The sequence below is a fragment of the Macrobrachium rosenbergii genome, chromosome 46 (assembly GCF_040412425.1).
Source record: "Macrobrachium rosenbergii isolate ZJJX-2024 chromosome 46, ASM4041242v1, whole genome shotgun sequence".
In the NCBI taxonomy this organism is placed as follows: Eukaryota; Metazoa; Arthropoda; class Malacostraca; order Decapoda; family Palaemonidae; genus Macrobrachium; species Macrobrachium rosenbergii.
This window is the reverse complement of record NC_089786.1, coordinates 6,745,001-6,752,500: the sequence shown is the minus strand read 5'-3', so window position 1 is coordinate 6,752,500 and position 7,500 is coordinate 6,745,001.

The following is a 7,500-nucleotide window of genomic DNA, read 5'->3' as shown; positions in this document are numbered from 1 at the left end:
TTCCGAACTTAAGCTACGTAATTTTGCAAACATGCTGACGCAAAGCTAATAATTTACGTCGTTTTTTTTCTCTGTATATATATAGATATTATCTTTATCTGCGATGCATCTGAATAATTCTGACGTATCTCACGCCACCGAGTGACAATTAGCATGGATTTCCTTTTGTTTCCAACTCATACGTTGGCGCTTTCTGATGTTAAATGGAATTTCTCTCTTTTTTTTTTTTTAACTCTTTTTAGCATTGAATGAATTTCAAATATTTCGGGATTTTTTTTTTTTTTTCAAACTGGATTTCAGCTGTCAAAATCGCACTGAGCTAAGTACATGTTATTCCGTAATTCGAAATAATTGGACTGTCTCACTCCTCACCTGACTGACAAAGAACCGAAACATTATTTAAAAGCTGATTTCGTTTTTTTGAAGGCTATTAAATAAACATGCAGATCGGGACGCTTTTCTTGCCGTGATGATGCGTATTTGTCTGTGTATATTTTTCTCTCTCAAAACCAGAGGGGAAAGATTTCTGCTACCTGTCACCGTTAACGGTTTTTCCTTCACTGAAATTCTTGCAATTAAGAGGATGTTAACTCTTCGTACAAAAATAGATTATTTCATATATATAAAAAAGGCAGGAGTATCAGGGACGTTCATTTATCTTTCATGAATGCAGAACTGAATGTATTTCTGGCATTTTTTTTTAATTCTTGCTTAAATGAATTTTAGTGAATCTAAAATACAACTTCATTCTTTTAAGAATGGCTACACAAATGTCAAAGACTTGAATTGTCTTTCATGAATGCAAATGACATTATTTTTTTTATTTGTAATCATAGTCATTTTTCTAGATTACTGAATAAATGAAATTTAGTGATTTCTACCACCTTACTAGAGATCATAAAGTTATGAATAAGATGCATAAGGAATGAATAAGGTATAATATATAAAAAAAAAATATTTCCCATGGCGTAATATATCAGAAAGATCCCCTTCCTGAGGGCAAAACACTTTAATCCAACGTGTACGATGTATGCCAAAGGGAAACGCTATCGATAGACGTACATACCAATAGCACCTGATATGAAAAAAATTAAAAGGGTCTCTCATTGACTGTATATCATTCGACCATATTCACTGACACTGAGACGACGCCATATCGAATGCATTACCGGAGAATGGACCTATGAGCTCATTTGGGGCCAATTACACGGAGGCCATCGACTTTCTCTTGAAGGGTTTGTGAAATATTTTTTCCCCCCCAAAGACGTAACGGGGAAAGGCGCGAGTCCCCAGGAAGGCGGAGGCAGGTGGGTTGGTATCATAACCACCTACCCCTTTTCCCATTCCCCCTTTCCCAGCCCCCTCTTCGCCCCTGGAAGCCAGTCCTAAAATGCTTGAAATGATGGGTCTCCTTCCTTTGATTGGCTGGGGAGTCGTCGCTCTGGCCGTAGGTAATTGGCTGTGCCATTCAAGGACGAGAGGACGGGAGTCGTTCTTGGGCGAGGCGTGTAAAGAAAAAATGAGGACGGCAGACTTTACACGCCTGAAAGGCAGTTTTGACGCCTTGGAAGTGTGTTACCGCGTTCATTAGGTGGGCGTTTTGTATAGGATATTACTATTCGCCAATGATATTACGTTGACTGAAATGGTCATTATTTCGGGTAAGTAATACCGTTTCCAGAGTATAGCTACCATTCATGACACACATTTGTGACATTTTGACAGTGATTTTCTACATGAAAGAATGTTAATTATAAGATTTTATAAAGAATAGCCCTTTTCTCAAATGATATTACGTTGACTGAATTGGTAAATACTTCGGGTAATATTGCCGTTTTCAAAGGATAGCTGTAATATTGATAAAGACAACTGTTTTTTTTTGGAAGTGATTTTCTACATGTTAGAATATTCATTACAAGATTTTATAAAGAATATCCCTCTTCTCAAATGATATTACGTTGACTGAATTGGTAAATATTTCGGGTAATATTACAATTTTCAAAGGATAGCTGTAATACTGATAAAGACAATTGTGATATTTTGAAAGTGTTTTTCATGTAAGAATGTTAATTATGAGATTTTATAAAGAATATCCCTTTCCTCAAATGATACTGCATTTACTGAATTAATAAATATTTCGGGTAATATTAACGTTTTCAAAGGATAGCTGTAATATTGATAGAGATAACTGAGGCTTTTTGGAAGTGATTTTCTACATTTAAGAATATTCATTATAAGATATTATAAAAGAATATCCCTCTTCTCCAATGATACTACACTGACAGACTTGGTAAATATTTCCAGGAGTATTACCGCTTTCAAAGTATACCTACCATTCATGACAGATAATTGTGACGTTTTGAAAGTGATTTTCTACATGTAAGCAATAGGTGAATAATTCAGATGATATTACCGTTTTCTAAAGACAATCATTCTATTATTATTATTATTATTATTATTATTATTATTATTATTATTATTATTATTATTATTATTATTATTATTATTATTATTATTATTATTATTATTATTATTATTATTATTCAGTAGATGAAACCTATTCATATGGAACAAGTCCACAGGGGCCACTGACCTGACATTCAAGCTCCCAAAAAATATGGTGTTCACTACGAAGAAGTAAGAGGAAGTAAGAGGAAGTAAAGGGAAATTGAGAAAGAGGAGATCCCACTTATTAAAAAATAAGACAACTGTAACTTTTTGAAAGTAATATTGCAAATGTCTGAATATTCGTTATAAGCTTTTATAAAGGATACTTCTAATGTCAAATGTTATTAGGTTAAAATAATTGGTAAATATTTCAAGTAATATTACCGCCTTCAAAGGATAGCTAATACTGATGAAAGGCAATTGTGAGTTTTTGGGAGGTGAGTTTCTGTACTTGTTAGAATATACTACAGACTTTTATGGAGAACATGACTATTCCTAAGTGACATAAAACAAAATTTATACATATTCATAGAGATATTGCCATTCTAAAAGGTCGACAGTAATACCAGAAGGCAGGTTTCAGGCCTTAAAACGTCTCTTCATCTTCTATAAAAACTCGAGTTTTCTGTACAGCGTATAATGCCGTGTGAAACTTTCAGACACATGAAACTCTTAGCCGCGGCCCATGAAAATTTCAGCCACGGCTCGGTGGTGGCCTGTGTTGTTGGCACCTGTTGCGGTGCCAGACGCATGATCATGGCTAACTTTAACCTTAAATAAAATAAAAACTACTTAGGCTAAAGGGCTGCAATTTGGTATGTTTGATGACTGGAGGGTGGATGATCAAGATACCAATTTGCAGCCCTCTAGCCTCAGTAGTTTTTAAGAGCTGAGGGCGCACAAAATAAGTTTTGTTTTACATAAAACTAAAAATAATAATCTCCAATGAAACTGCAGTAAAAAAAACAAATGAATATTTTTAAAGAAAATTTATCTTTTTCAAAACATAACTCTAATGTTCCTAATTCCGCAGATCGATCATGAGGAACTGTTGTATAAAATACTCTTAGAAATATTATATATAATTCTATTATTATTTTTTATCTTCAAAGAACGATGATAATATTGTACTTAAATTACAACCATTACCACCGGTTAAAGATAACAGGAGTAATTATTTCGGAAATTTTACTAGATATTAACTTTGTTATTTGGAATTTAGGATTACACTGTTAAGTCATCATCTCAAGGGGTGGTGAAAGCCGAATAATAATAATAATAATAATAATAATAATAATAATAATAATAATAATAATAATAATAATAATAATAATACTGACTTTCTGTCCATTATAAAGCTGCGGAGCTACCTAAAATTTTTCAGACAGTAAACATCCTTTTTTAATAATAATAATTTTAATAATAATAATAATAATAATAATAATAATAATAATAATAATAATAATAATAATAATAATAATAATAATAATAAAACATAGAAAATAATAACAGCTATCAACGATACTACCCAGAATTTTAAGTACAATAAGTTGCTGACACTAAAATTATGGACCTTAAAAAATTAAAATATAATTTCCAAAATTTTTGTCGAAATATTACAGAGGTTTCATCTAATAATCATAATTTGATCAGCCACTACAAGTAAGAAATTTAAAATCATAACAGCCGGATTAAGTAAAGTCTACTGAAACTATGACATTATTATAAAAATTCAAAAGGAAAACATCACTTGTCTGAGAAATCAGGAACAGAAGACCACGCGTATTTCATACTCAGTAGTAATAATAATAATAATAATAATAATAATAATAATAATAATAATAATAATAATAATAATAATAATAATAATAATAATAGAGGAACAAAATTAAATAACTTTGATTTTTTTTATATTAAGACTCATGCTAATAAGAGTATTTTTTATTAATTAATAATAATAATAATAATAATAATAATAATAATAATAATAATAATAATAATAATAATAACATTGTTATCCGTCACCATAACTAGACTGCGTTATGCTTGTCGCTTAGATGTAAAAATGTAGTAAAAATAAACAAAGGCATATATATATATATATATATATATATATATATATATATATATATATATATATATATATATATATATATATATATATATATATATATATATATATATATATATATATATATATATATATATATATATATATATATATATATATATATATATATATATATATATATATATATATACACACATATATATACATAGAGAGAGAGAGAGAGAGAGAGAGAGAGAGAGAGAGCAAGTGAGACCTTTGAAATCATGTCTTTTAAAGCAGCAAAAAAAAAAAAAAGCATTTTGCCCACTTGTAAGAGTAGCAGACACAACAGAACTTCGGGCCGTACAATATGCAATCAAGAAATCAACGTAAAAACAACAGTTTGCATCATACCCTTGCAAAGTCGAGTTGGGCTTCACTCGTCTGTGGTGGGAATGATTTTACTATGATTATTATTGGAGTGACTATTGTTGGCAGATATTGCGTCATCCGATAATCTGGGCAACGTCCATATGATTGTACTACTGTTGTGGATCATGCTAGTGTTTTGCTATGAACAGATATAGATATATATATATATGTATATATATATATATATATATATATATATATATATATATATATATATATATATATATATATATATATATATATATATATATATATATATATATATATATATATATATATATATATATATATATATATATATATATATATATATATATATATATATATATATATATATATATATATATATATATATGTGTGTGTGTGTGTGTGTGTGTGTGTGTGTGTGTGTGTGTGTGTGTAGCAGTATCGAGGGACATGTTGTATATCTTGTACCTGACTATACAACGGACTTGCTCAAGTTCCCAAACGTCTTTTACGATTTTGAAGTAAAGAGAAAATATCCTGGTATGTTAAATATCAGCAGGGAAAAATAAATTCCAGAAGAGTCGAAACGGAAAAGGAATCTTTTACACGTGGCCATTATGATTCCAAACAACATGTAACTCGCCATATAAATAAATATGATGTTTGAGAATCCCATTATGCATAAATATCTCGATAATCTCATGACATACAGTTCAGTTTTTCAAAGTATGTGGAACTTGCCCGGTTTGCCCCCGAATGAACGCATCAATGCGAACATTAACATTCTGACAAATATTAAGTTTAATATTCTGATGAATGTATGGCTTAATATTTCATAACCTAACCAATGAAAGGCTTAATACGTTATTGGATATTTCGCGTGGAATGAACTTTTCATGTGAGCCAAGTTAACCCCATTATTAGGAAAATGAATTTCGTTTTTTATTTTTTTTCTCTTTTTTTTTTCAAAAATAAGATCAAATGGAACTGAAAGTAATTCGCGTTTTATAATGAGATGAAAAACGTGCAAAACTGGCTTAAATGGGATTGAAAATTGCTGTCTCTTTGTGGCTGGGAAGATCGTTAATAACGTTCCTGTTTTATTTCAGTTCTTTTGGGGATATAATCAATTAATGGCAGGGCCAAGGATTAAGCCAATTTTTTCTTACGGTTATAAAACATCCTCATTTAATTTTTAATCTTTCCAACACTGACATTGATTCATCAAACCAGTTGGAATTAGTTTTTTTTTTAACTTCTTCATATCATGAGAATTATTATTATCATGCCAATTCAATGATGGACATTGATTTAACCACACGGCCAAAAAATTGGTCTGTTTTTAAATGTGAAACAAATTATTTATTTATAATTTTTTTTCTTTCGAAAGTTCGATTTTGGTTAAGCTACACGACCTAACCTCCTTTTACAAACGGTTGCTGTTAATTTTCTCCTCCTTTTACTTACGGGTGAAAAATAAATCATGAAATTTTTATACTTCCAAATGACCAAAAATAGCATCTCTTTCACTTATGTTATTATTATTATTATTATTATTATTATTATTATTATTATTATTATTATTATTATTATTATTATTATTATTATTATTATTATTATTATTATTATTATTATTATTGCCATTGACATGAAATTCAAGCTTCCAAATAATATGGTGTTCATTAGGAAAACGAGAAGGTAAGGGGAAATACAGAAAGTGATCTCACTCATTAGAAAGAAACAACAAATTAATAAAAAAAAAAAGATAAACATGTATTAAAATCCAAGGACAATAGCATTTGTAAACGTCATTTTACATTTCATCATCTTATGGTTTCGACTGATGGCTAATCTCACTTCACTTAAGATTGTCATATTTTTTTTTTATGACTGTTATTGTTTCTGGTGATAAGTCAACCTCGTCCCACTGATATTTTAAAATTATATTTTTATAATCATATTGTATAATTTATAATTTTTCTCGTTGCGAATGGCAGACTTCGGTTAACCACGCGACCAGAGAGAGAGAGAGAGAGAGAGAGAGAGAGAGAGAGAGAGAGAGAGAGAGAGAGAGAGAGAGAGTGAGTCGCGGTTCCAGAGCGCGACATTTTCGTAATGGCTCCAATTTATCATTAACAATTTCGCATTGCCACCGGCGCACTGATTAGCATTAATCAACAGAGAACGCCACTGCATAGCCCACCTCTGATTTATGAATTCGCAAGCAAGGCTATTTCTCAATAGCGTTTCAGCGTCGCTGGTACATTTAGAAAAAATAGGGGGGAAAAAAAACACACGCAGACTTGCCGGGAATATTAATATAGATTAACGACGGCTCCCTGATACGACCCCCCCTCCCCAACAAACCTCAAACAAACCTCCGGAACGGATGTCTGCTCTGTTTATGGGATTTTGATTCCAATGGGGGATAAGTCATTGAACAAAATCAATAATAAATGAAACAAAATTTAATTTTAAAAATTAAATTGGAAAAAGCATCTTCAACTACATTAAAATTACCATGGATTGTTCGGCAAGATTAAATTTAAAAGAATATCTGTAGCCTTGATAAGATTGCCACAGATTTTTCATTAAATTGGTAA